This window comes from Silurus aristotelis (assembly GCF_946808225.1).
Source record: "Silurus aristotelis genome assembly, chromosome: 9".
In the NCBI taxonomy this organism is placed as follows: domain Eukaryota; kingdom Metazoa; phylum Chordata; class Actinopteri; order Siluriformes; family Siluridae; genus Silurus; species Silurus aristotelis.
In genome coordinates, this window is record NC_139582.1 from 24977389 (window position 1) to 24984217 (window position 6829).

Consider the following 6829-nt stretch of genomic DNA (forward strand, 5'->3'; position numbering starts at 1 on the left):
AAGCATATTAAAAGTATAAGTATAGCTAAAAGAAAATAATGTTAGGAATAATATATATATATATATATAGACACTGTGCTGTGGCAGTCGCGAGTTAAAGTGACATAAACAATGCAAAAGTAATTGTGCAGCGAAGGAAAAGTGAGATGGAGAGAGAAGTCCAGGTTCTAATTGCAGGGTGTTTCCTGGTTTAAACTCCAAATGGACTGCGGGAAGAAGCTCCTCCTCATTCTCTCTGTGTTTGTTTTCAAGGAGCGGAAGCGCTTCTCTGAACGCAACAGAGAAAAGAGTCCACTGTTGGGATGGCTGAGGTCCTTCATAATTTCCCTGGCTCTGGTCCGGCACCGTGTGCTGTAGATGTCCTGCAGGTGAGGGAGCTCGGTGCGGATCGTACGTTCAGCTGAACGCACCACCCTCTGGAGGGCTCATCTGTCCTGCATGGTGCTGTTCCTGAACCAGGAAGTGATGCTACCCGACAGAACGCTTTCGATGGTGCAGTTGTAGAAAGTTAGAATGCAGATATTGCATTATTTTTATTTTACACCAAGCTTAGTAATAATGACAGCTGTGCTTTTATTTATTTATTTTTTTTGGAGAAGGGACAGAACAGAACATTTCTACATCCTCAACAATACGTTGAGGATGTAGAAATGTGCTCATTGGAATTTTTTTACTTTTATTATTTAAAAGAATAATTGGCACAATATATATAAATATAGAAAATCAGAAAATGCTTATTGCTTAAAGCTTAATGTTTATATTTTCACCTGGAATCCTTTGATTTTAAAAGGATATTGATTTTATATTTTCTTTTAAGATTATAGATATACTCTTAAGCAAAAATATGGGTAAAGCCCAGCATAGCAAAATATTGTTTTTAATAGCTTAATAATCGTGAATCAAGAATCATGGTCAGAAAATTAAAAAGAATAAACAAACATCATAGCTCCCTTTCTGCTCTATAAATTCTATTTCTATTGATAAACTCGCCATCAGACCCTGAAAATAATGACTCATCTTTTTGAAAAAACATAAAGGAAGACATGTTTTACTTTTACAGCAAACATTTTAATTATTACCTTAAATATTACCTTTTTTTTTTACCTATGTTCTGGGAAATGGCTAACTGCATTAATAAGTAAAATCCGGCAAATGGTCAATCTTTTTTTATTTTATGGCTAATGGTATGTTGTAATATGAATCATAAAAGTTTAAGATTTGGCCTTGGCCTTTTGCCTGCAAGTGTAGTGTTACGATATATCTCTACAAACCAATAAAACAATAATTCATAAAACATATGTTTCTACTGAAAGCTATGGATGTAGCACAGATATTGCTTATGTTTGGGTGTGTAAAATAGAAAATAAATTCTGTGAGATTTACACAAAATGTTTGAGTTAAGACATAACTTGAAAAGGTTTTTAACTTAAAATTATGCATAAGCACTGGAGCAAAAGCACATCTGCATAGAAGCATGTATAATTACCAAAGAATCCTGTTTATCCACAGATGTAGCAGGTGTTAAACATGTAGAGACGAGCATATAGGGAAAGCCTCTTTAATGTCACTAGACAAATAGCGAACCTTTCTGAATAGTGTGGCGCTACTTAGAGCACAAACAAGGCACATCATCAATACAAACTACTTGTGTAAGAATGTGTAATTAGTCATTTATAAAAATAAAATATTTGAAATTTTACTATAATATAAACTATATAACATAAGCAGAAATTTTTTAATTACTAAAATTATTTGATTGATTGTTAAACATTGGAATTTATCTGATGAGTCCAAAATTTTGAACATGACCACCATGATTTTATACAGAGTTGCTGTTTAAACTTACGTATGGATGCAAAGTTTTGTATATTCTCCTTGTGCTTTTTTTATTTGCCCCATATGTGAATGAGGATATGGATGGTGCCCTGTGGCAGACTGATACACATTTATGTGTATATTTTAGCCTTGTGCCAGTGCAGAGGTGGCAAAAGTACACAAATCCTGCACTCAAGAAGAAGTACAGATGCTCATTTTTTAAAAGACTCATGTAAAAGTTGAAACTTTTTCACTCAAGTTAAAGTAAAAAAATTTGGGCACTGACATGTACTTAAGTAAAAAGTAGCCATTACTACTACCCCTTTTTAGTGTCACGCTGGTAACAGGACCTCACATCCTATTAATATATTAATACAAAATTATTTAAAATGTTGTTATCTAATGAATGTATACAGGCTGAACAACCACCATGTAGAACACAAGCATATAAAAGATTATGATCAGGTGATCATGAATGTCTCTGCTCTCAGTCATGTTTACATCGCTGACTCCCTCTGTCTCATCCACATTAGCCATATTTCTTGTTGCCTTCTATCTTGCTCATTGTTAGCTTCATAGGCTAGCCTACGTCCGTGGTGCCAGGAAATTGATATACCAGTGGTAGGTTGATAAAACCACGCAAGGCATAGGTTGATGGGCTGAAAACGGTGCACAGTGCTAGGAAAAAATATCGGTCATGTCACCAAATAGTTCAAAACAAAACTATTAAACCTTGTTTTAAATGTAAGAAGTAGAAAGTACAGATATTTGTACAAAAACTGTAATGGATAAAAGTAAAAAGTAGTCTGAAAAATAAATAGTGAAGTAAAGTACTGATACCAGAAAAATCTACAGAAACAAAGTATTTGTACTTTATTACTTCCTATCTCTGGTCCAGTGCCCCTTCAGATAGACTCTGAGTTCCTAAAGATAAAATCAATTTGTTAAAGACAGTGCACCTTCTAATTTTAGTAATGAGCAGTCTATTTTGGCATTCTGTGGCATTCTATCCCTTCTTTTACTACATGTGTGTATGTGATGAGAGCACACAGGTGCCCTATAAAGGAGCATGCACTTGGTCCAAAGCTGAGCAAAGTACTCCATTCAGGACAGAATCAGAGAAGAGCCAATGATTTGTTCGGCTAAACAAATAGCACCTTTCATCTTCAGCTGCTTTCACGGCCATTGAAGTGGAAGATAAACTTTGCTCCCCTCTCTCCCCTCTCTGTTAGTGTGATTGCCTGACACCCCTTATTAAGAAACTTTTACTCAGGTTGCCATGAATAAGCAAGGAGAAATTTGAAATGCATTGCATCACAGTGTTCTAATGAAGCTTGGGTCTTAGAGAAAATGGTGCACACCTCAGAAGCTTAGATTCACTTCATAGATAGACAGAAACATGTGTGACACTTTCATCATATTTAGCTGCAGAGAAAATTAAAGGTGCTTCTACCTCTGTGGTGTGACCCTCAATTTATTTCAAAAACCAAAAATAAATTCTCCATATCAATTAACCTTTCCTGGTGGTGCATGACCATGTTCGCCCTGACCTTTGACTATATCACAATATGCAATTTCCCAGTTAAAGGAGAAGGACTGGAATGTATTTTTAAAAAATCTATCAAAACACCTACAAAAGGCCATCACGCCACTGACACCATGTATGTGATTTCCTCCTCAGAAATAGAACTGAGCACATTGAAATGCACACCAAGTGGAATGACTGTCATCTAGGACATCAATGGGAACATTTTGCATGTTAAGATGATAGAGCTCATTTCTGCACCTCATTAATTTGCCAGGCCATCACCAAGTCCATACAGTTAGTGTACGTTCTAGTTAAAAGCTAATGTATAAATGTTTATTTACAATGCAGGCTATAATACTTATAAAAGCATATGTAGAAAGAACAGTTAGGCTGAGAAGAATCTGATCAACTGACTTTATTATACACAATGCCTATCTAATTGGAGCTATGTTCAGGTTAGTCTAATGGGCAGTTATCTAATTTTCCCTTACTTCCATTAATGTTCATGTCTGCAGAGACAGACAAAAAAAGCAAAAATTTCTCCTCATTCTGTACCCAGAAAAAATGGTTTATTACAGGATATCCTTATTTAAAATAAACTCCGTTTTTTCTTTGTCACGTATCAGGGGGAACTTTTGGCTTTTTGATTATGGTTACCAAGGTGACATCAGTAATGGCCTTGGTGACACATGGCTGATGTGGTAGAGAGATGAAAGTTTGTATTGTGCATGCCATCACTGTCAATATTTATTCATTAAAAAGCAGCAGTGGCTGAAAGAATGCTTGCACAATTCCTAATTTTTCAAATCAGACATTACACATGACCACAAATCATGATCTTAGATTAAACAATACAGGGTGGAACATAAGCCATTGTGGGTACAATTTTATTGATTCTACACTAGAAAAAAAAACACTTCATGCTTTATAAGTGTATGTACTTCACAATGATAGAGACACGACTTACAATTTTGCTGAACACACACTGAAACAATGCCTCCAAACCATCTGCACAGAAAATCACAAGTAATAGTTATTGTTTAAGTGTCGAAAATGTTTAAATATGCATAAAACATACACTAACCAAAAGACAGAAAATGTGGTAATAAAGACAGCTAAAAGAAAAACAGTGTGTTAAGTGAGTCATTTTTAGTTGTGCTTATTTTTTTTTCTCCTACTGAAATAATGTAAGACTTCTCATGGTTTGTCATTTTTTTTAACGGTGGACACAAAACAACAGAACAATAGGGAAACTGTAAGAAAATTGAGTAAGATATAGCAACAAACTACTTCCTCTCCTGTGGACAACATTAAGAAACTCAAGCTCTAGACCTGAACTCTGGGATTAAATTTACATGACAGGGTAAAACAATATATGTCTGTCATTACAAAACAATTGCATGCAGCAAGCTAAGTGGTAGAGGTACTTATTACTTGTTGCATCTAAAATTGCTACACAATAACAAGAGTAAAGATACTGCAATCTTTCTAACACAATAACAACATAATCTGTTAAAATCTGTTGTATTCGAAGTAATGTACAAAATCTTTATATATGCTGTTAGATGTGAACCTGCAGTACCCAGAGCAATCAAACAGATCTCAAAATAAATGTGTGGGAATTCAAATGATCTAAATCTAAATTATTCATAAAGTTTATCAAGAGCTGTAATGTAAAATTCTTTAATAAAATAATTTATTTGTATTAAACTTTTTTGTAGCCTAGCCAATAAGATATGTCAACTGTAATTGAATTATTTATCTCTAATGAAGTCAAATAACCTGTAGCACACAGAGACTGGATGTTGCCAAGGGACCAATGACTTTAACCTGTAGAAGAGCTCACCTGTGAGATGATACAGAATAATTTGATTTATCTACATATTGAGCCAGTTTAAACAATAAGTTAATTTTTTTCTTGTTGTCACCTGACCTAATACAAAATGAGACATTTCACATATTTAAGGGATGGAATTTGTAAACAGAATCTGACCTTTACTTTTTTTTTTTTTAAGAGACTAGAAAGGAGTCATATTTGGGTTTTTTTTTTTGTTTGTTTTTTTATATCAAAGATGTGCATGTGAGGTACTGGTGGAGTGGAAAACAAAAATAACAGACTTTGCATTCCCTTTCACTGGCATTTTTGTGAACTGTGCACTTGAAAATGTTGCACAGTAATTGATGTTGATCCTAGTATGTGTGCAGGCTGTGCTACAAATTAGGCTGAAAAAGGTTATCATAATATTTAGCTAGACCAATTTGTGAACTTGAGCAGCTTCCCCCGTGGGCTGATCGCGAGAAGCAAAATATATTTTTGGGTTTATATTATGTTATACAAGATGTCACCTAGTAAAATGGTGGGTGGCAATCTGAATCCAACAAGTCAGTGAATGGTTAGACAAATGGCTAATGGCTGCATGTTGTAGTGGCTCAAGGCTGTGAGCCTTACACTAAGGGTGTGAAGCAATGTGTTAAGAGTTCAAACAGCCTTCTAATACCACAAAATCCCTACCCGAAGTTCAGAGGAGACTTTTAAGCAGAATAAAGCTCTTTCTCACTCATTTAGCTCCAAATCTTAGCATGTTTAAATGATTCAAATCTGTGACTTTAGGTTTCGGGAAGCTGTAAGGCAGAACTAAGCATTTATATTGCCTTAGGTTAAGCTATTGCATTGTTATAATTATATCCTGTATTTTACATTACTTTAGACTTTATTGAAAAAAAACCCCAACAATAATCAATCAATAATCAATGTCAATTAAAATAGCTGCAATGACATTGGCATAGACTAACAACTTCTTCATCATAACTATTAGATGGACCTTTTAGTATGAGTATCATATGGTCCTTCCATTACTTTTTAGTTCAGACATTTATATACAAAGATGACTATATGAGTACATACAGCGGTTATTGATCTAATTATTATTATTATTAGTAGTATTAGTAGTAGTAGTAGTAATAGTAGAAGTAGTAGTAGTAATAGTAGTAGTCGTATCCTGTTTATAATTTCTTTCTTTAACTCAGGTTGTGTAAACCACAAAGCTATTTTGGCCACATTGAAAGTCCTTTTTGATCACATACACTCTTACACTTTGAAAAAAATTTTTTTAAACATAAAACATGTGCTCACATTTTTGGATCAAAAATCGCATCCTCTACCCGTGCAAAAGACATGTGAAATGATATCATTTACTAGGATAAAGCTGGTGTGTCTGATATTTCTGCGATTTTTATTTCGCTGCACTGTCGGCTTTATGAAGTTGTGCTCATGTTTGTTCGCTGTGGCAGACTGTGTGCAGGAGTGTGTGGAGGTTTTCTGCGCACTGCCGCTGCAGGTGCTATTTCCCTCATACACAAACCCGCCATCCTCTCAACACCAAGCCATTTTCTACCTGCTAGAAAATCTTTCTCGATGGCTTCATTCGGATAACAAGGAGGATCCGTTCACATGAAGCAGTTCTGACTCCGACAAGACTGCTTAAA

General features: G+C 34.9%; 1 long non-coding RNA gene across 1 annotated transcript; it reads left to right on the forward strand.

Moving 5' to 3' along the window:
• Window positions 1-1879: 1879 nt before the first annotated feature.
• On the forward strand, window positions 1880-6453 carry LOC310731280. The gene is made up of 2 exons (XR_014535142.1): window positions 1880-4472; window positions 4659-6453. It is a non-coding gene; the product is annotated as an uncharacterized lncRNA (long non-coding RNA).
• The last annotated feature ends 376 nt before the right edge of the window (window positions 6454-6829 follow it).